This window comes from Nicotiana sylvestris, chromosome 2 (genome assembly GCF_000393655.2).
Source record: "Nicotiana sylvestris chromosome 2, ASM39365v2, whole genome shotgun sequence".
Taxonomy (NCBI): Eukaryota; Viridiplantae; Streptophyta; class Magnoliopsida; order Solanales; family Solanaceae; genus Nicotiana; species Nicotiana sylvestris.
The window spans coordinates 117,544,379-117,550,461 of record NC_091058.1 but is presented as its reverse complement, the minus strand read 5'-3'; positions in this window follow the sequence as shown (position 1 = coordinate 117,550,461).

Below are 6,083 nucleotides of genomic sequence, written 5' to 3'. Positions count from 1 at the left end.
TTTTCACTTTCAGCCTGTATATTCTCTCCCATGTGCATCTATACACTTTTATCATTAATCTCATGCTTACTTTCTGATTTTCCACCCTTAAAGACACCAGACAGGGTGTATTCTGCACTACTAATTTCCTTTCCATTAAACAATTCATTAATTTAATTATACACTGAATATTAACTGGCACACTACTAACACTAAACTTTTTAAATCTTTTAACACAAAAAAATACCCCTGAGAATCCCCTATTATTATTGCCTTGCCCTCACTCTTAGCAATCTGTATTTAAACCTCTCTGATTTACAACTACACCAAATCACTACACAGCTACAACCAATCCTTAAGTCAAATTCACACAAAATGATTCAAGCATCAAAACATACCAACGAAGTGATTCATGTTGTATTCGTCCAAACAAAGCAGTCATAAACTAACTATTCGACGAAGTTGTTCAAATCGAATGTAGCTTATAACGCACACTCAAACAAACAGAAGAAAAATCTTGACCAAATAAAAAGGTCTTGAAGAAGAAGGAGAACTAATGAACAAAACAAGATTACAAAATAACACTTTAAACAAAGAATCAATAATCCGAAAAATAGAATAATAAAAAAAACAAGATTAGGAACAACATTTAAAACCAAATCCATAACAGAAAATAAATAAAAATGAACTAAATAATCTTGAAAGAAAATCCTAAAACTTGAACGAACCCAAGTCGAGCTCGGAGTTGAACTATTGGAGTTGAACGGACTGTTTTGTGGACGTTGAAAAAGGACGAAGCAGCAGCTGGACGTTTGGACTATGGCAGATTAGCATGGAGGGACGAGGGTGTCGTGGCGTCGAGGAGTAGCAGCGGCAGTGCTGCTCGCTGGGCTAGGGTGTGGCGCGACGAGCTGGGCAGCAGTTCCGACGAGGGGGGGGCTGCTGACGGGTCTGTTTGGTCGTGGAAGTTATGTGGTTATTTGGACTAGTTATGGATATGGAGGAACTGGGCAGCAGCCGCAGCAACGGTGGTTTCACGGGCTGTCCATGGCTGCTGGACGACGGGGAGGTGAGCTACTGGTTTTTCCGGCCAGTTATGGGGTTGTTTGGTGGTTGTTGCGGAGAGGTTTTGGAGGTGGGGAAGATGATGGTTACGGCATGAAGCAGCTGCAGCAACTGCTGCTTGACGGGGTGGTCGACGTGACGGAAAACTGGTATCGTTTGGACGTGAAAAGAAGAAGAAGCAATCCCCAACCTTTACCCTTTTTTTTCTTTTTGTTTTTCTTCCGTTTTTCAACCGAGAAAGAGGTCGAACAGTCCTTTCTTCATATTTTGTTTTAAAATCTTTCCTCTTTTTCACGTTTTTGTCTTTTTCTTTTCCCAAAAAATTTTCTTTTAAAATTTTCAATCCCCCCCTTTATCACACGTGTTGTCCCCCTTTCTCCTTTAAACAATTTTCAGCCTTTTCAATTTTCAATCCTTTCCCCCATGCCATGCTTTGTCCATGTATCAAAGGACATGGACCCCACATGTGTAGGGGTCCAAGACATGTGTTCCCCATGCGCGGTGGGGTTCGGATTATTATGGGTCAAGTCCGAAAATTAGGCCTAAAAACGGGTAGTTTAAACCCAAATATTATTCTTTGCACGGACCCGAGAATAAAAACACGATGTTATTCATTTAGTCCTATGTAAGCAAAATACTACCAAATAAGACTATTTAAAACAAAACTATTTCTTTCTTCTTCTTTTTTTAGTATTTTTTCAAGATTAAAATAGCTACAAAGCATAAATAAAACTATTTTTGTCATTTTCGTTTTTATATAAAGATAAAATATAAAGTACTATTTTTTGTATTTTTCAAGATTAAAATGGCTACAAAACGTTAATAACTCTTTTTTTTATAATTTTCGAAATTATACAACGATAAAAATATAAAGTACTATTTCTATATTTTTTAAGTTTAAAATGACTACAAAACATTAATAAAACTACATATTTTATAATTTTCGAAATTATATAAAGTATAAAAAATAAGGTACTATTTTTGTATTTTTTTCAAGTTTATGAGAAATACATAAGCTAAAATTTACATATATATTTTTTGTAATTTTTCTTTTGCGACGAAATAAGGTAAAATAGTCAAAATAGCTATATTAGACTCAATTCAAATATTAATGTTTTGTAGCCCTCTTTTCTTTTCTTTTTTTATTTTTTTTTATTTTTGATAAAACTAAAATTCTAAATTGAGCTACAAACTAAATTAACTCCAAAAATACTAATTAAACTCCTAACAAAAATTATCGTACACAATTAAACACCAATTAAAATAAAATTGCATAATTTGACATTAAATGCTAACAATGCAAAATATTCCTATTTTTGTGACTTTCATTTTTTGTAAAACAAACTTAATTAAATACTAAATGAAAATGTGATATATTTTATATTTTTATTAATTAAAACAAATAAACATGCACTCATAAGAATACAAATAATTATACAAAAATACCACAAAAATAACAAAAATTGCACACAAAGGAAAATTGTTTTATTTTGAACTTTTTGGGAGTAATTCTTTCATAGGGCAAAAATCATGTGCTTACAAATATCACGGTTAATCGAACAAGGTAAGAAAGCTACTCAAGATTGTAAATAAAGGAAATAGTCAGGAATAGATCTTAACAAAACAAGCGGATAAATTAAGAATCTAAATCAATTACTGATTTAAGGAGAGAAGTATAGGTTTACCATGAATAGGTAAAAAATAAACATAGACATATAGAATCAGTAGAAGAGTCGAATCAAGAACATCAATAGAGGCACATTAAAATCAAAAGTCATCGAATTAGGCTAAGAAAAATCACAGACACAAAGTATAGGACAAAGTCAGTACCCCAAATAACCTAGACATACTCAGAATCCAAACAATAATGTCGATAAATTAGGGCTTTTAGCATAAATGAGTTAGGGTTGAAGCAATCTTCATGAAATCGGTCAAAATACACAAGAAACAGAAGATTAAACACTCAAAATCATTAAATGTTTTGGAGAAAGAAAATTTCGGGAAACCCTAGTCAAAGAAGTCAAAAACCTGAAGTATTTTAGTGTTTAAATTCGGTCAGTAGTAGAGGAATAAGAGAAACTTAGAGAAAAAAATCATAGAAACTCGAAAACATTTTCAAGTGTGTAGAGATTCAAGCAGTAGATAGCAAAGGACCCAAAATATAGTACTAAAATCGGTTAACAGTAAAGAAACAAGAGATCTTTAAAGAAAGGTCATTGACAAACTCAGAATCCTTCCAGATCTACAAAGATCGGGACGGATTCATGGCCAAAGATTAGGGTTTTGAGGAGAAAGGGGAGGGGTAAAGAGAACCTGGTTTTGAACCATAGAACTTCAATAGAAATCACTCGCAAATCATGGACGAACCCTTGAAAAGATTTGAATGAGATCTAAACCAGATCCTTTCGAGGTTCTTCCACAAAAACCACATAATCGAACAACCAAGGAGATAGGAGACAAGTAGAGGCTTCGTACAACCATAGGATGCCATAGATCGGACAGGGATTCCAAGGTTTGGGGTTGATTTTGGGTGACAGCGATTAGGGTTAGGGGGTTGGTTTCAGAGAGAACTAGAGAGGAAGGGATTCAAGGGCGGCTATGCATGAGAAATGGTTAAGGTTTAGGGGTCGTTTGAAACTGAAAAAGGAAAGAGTGGATTGTGGTCGTTGATCTCTATGATCAACGGTCGAGATTGAAAGAGTTTGGGGACGGATTGGGTATTAGGTTTGGGCTGGGTATATTTGGGTTGATATTGGGCTGGGTATTGGGTCACCTTAGGACCAGAATTAAAATAAAAATAGGGCCAGATTTTAAATAGCCATTTTAATAGTTAAATAATTTATAAAAAATAATAAATGAGTACCAAAAATATCTTTGTACACTAAAATGATTTAAAATAGTTATTTAACATTTTTAAAATATAAAGATCATTTTATACATAAATAATGTAATTATACATTAGTATGGGCTATTTTTGCAGAAATGTGCAATTTAGCTTAAAAAATGTAAATGTAATTACAAAAAATATACTAAAATATTTAGATACCATGTTTGCATAAATATTGTATTTATATGGTTAGATCATCACAAAATTAATATGAATGATAGTTATTGGATATTTATATAATAAAAGAGAGGAAATAAATTGATTTGGAGCCTTTTTAAAAACTATAAAAAAAATTATAAAATACTTATGCATGCTTATAACTGCACATGTGCTATTTTAAAAGTATGTATATGTATTAAAAATATTTGAGAAAAAATGGGGTATCAACAGCTGCCCCTCTTTACCCATGAAGGATGAAAGAGTTTTCGGGTAAAGAAATGATGACCAATTTTGACCGAATGAGGTGTTTTGAAAGATAGAGGCCGGAATCCGGTCTTGAGTTGCCTATAGATCCCTGGTTTTATAGGAATCAGACCATGTGTAGTTCTGGATTCATTGGCGGAATATACCGATAAAGTCATTGCAAGAACGGACACGAGATGCAAGAGCGGTTATGGTGAACAGTTAAGGTTTGAGATAGTTGGAGGAACTGGAGAAAGGTCGCTCCTTCTGGGATAGCGGTTGCTCGCTGGTTACCTACAGATAAAGAGATGCTACAGACTTATATTTGTGCGGAAATTTAAACATGATGCAGATTTCCTTTGGACCATGAAAGTTGTCTTTGGACGGTTAAGGATGACGTCCTCAGACCATGATGTACTGGGCCATGAATTGTTTAGTGAGGGATTCGCAGGCCATGAAATGATGTTCTCGGGCCATGAAGATGGTGCCTCTGACCATGACGACTTTGAATAATGATATGCAAATTTGAGGGATCCTCAGGCCATGGCATGGTGTCTTCCGGCTATGAGGATGATGCCTTTTAGACTATGACGCCTTTGGATAAGTTAGTGGTATTTCATCCCATGAGATTCAATAATATGATGCTACCAAGACAAGGCTTAGTCTTGTGAAATGCAGGATAAGGCTTAGCCTGATCGAAAACAAATGGATAATACCAGAATAGAGCGATATTTATATAATGAGGGACAATGCTTAGTCCCATGCAAGTATGGAGGTAAGGATTAGCCTCATGCAAATATGGAGGCAAGGATTAGCCTCATACAAATATGGAGGCAGGGATTAGCCTCATGCAGGTATGGAGGCAGGGATTAGCCTCATGCAAATATGGAGGCAAGGGTTAGCCTCATACAAGTATGGAGGCAGGGATTAGCCTCATGCAAATATGAAGGCAAGGGTTAGCCTCATACAAGTATGGAAGCAAGGATTAGCCTCATGTAGTTATGGAGGCAGGGATTAGCCTCATGAAAATATGGAGGCAAGGATTAGCCTCATGCAAATATGGAGGCAAGGATTAGCCTCATGCAAATATGGAGGCAGGGATTAGCCTCATGCAGTTATAGAGGCAGGGATTAGCCTCATGCAAATATGGAGGCAGGGATTAGCCTCATGCGAATATGGAGGCAAGGATTAGCCTCATGCGAATATGGAAGAAAGTATTAGCCACATGCAAGTATGCGGGACAAGGCTTAGTCCCATGCGAAGAGCGAGTAGCAAATAAGAGTGGTATATTTATTAGCTGGAGATATATTCTATGTTTGATGGCTGGATTGATAGTGAATTTGCTTTGTGTATACATATTTGCAAATGCTATCGCTACGTCAAATGTGCCTATGTTCAAACAAAAATTGTAAGTTTTGTGAGGGGAAGGTTGGTTCGTGCTTCTGTCCGTTGGCCTTGCTTTGCTCCATTCTAAAGGCCCTTTCGAGTTTCCCTGGGTAACACCTGACTGTTACGAAAATAGAGTTTTCGAAAATATATAATTATTGATAAAAATAGAGTCATTTTAGAAACATATTGATATATCAAGTGATTTTTAGATAAACCAGTGACTATAACACATTCCAGGGACATTGTAGCTTTCTCATGTTAGAATTTTGAGGGTTCTCCTCAAAATTTTGCCCCAGTTTGGTAGATGATCCTTCGGCTGTTTGCGGGTAATGAGCCGCATTGAACCTTCTTTGGAATTTTG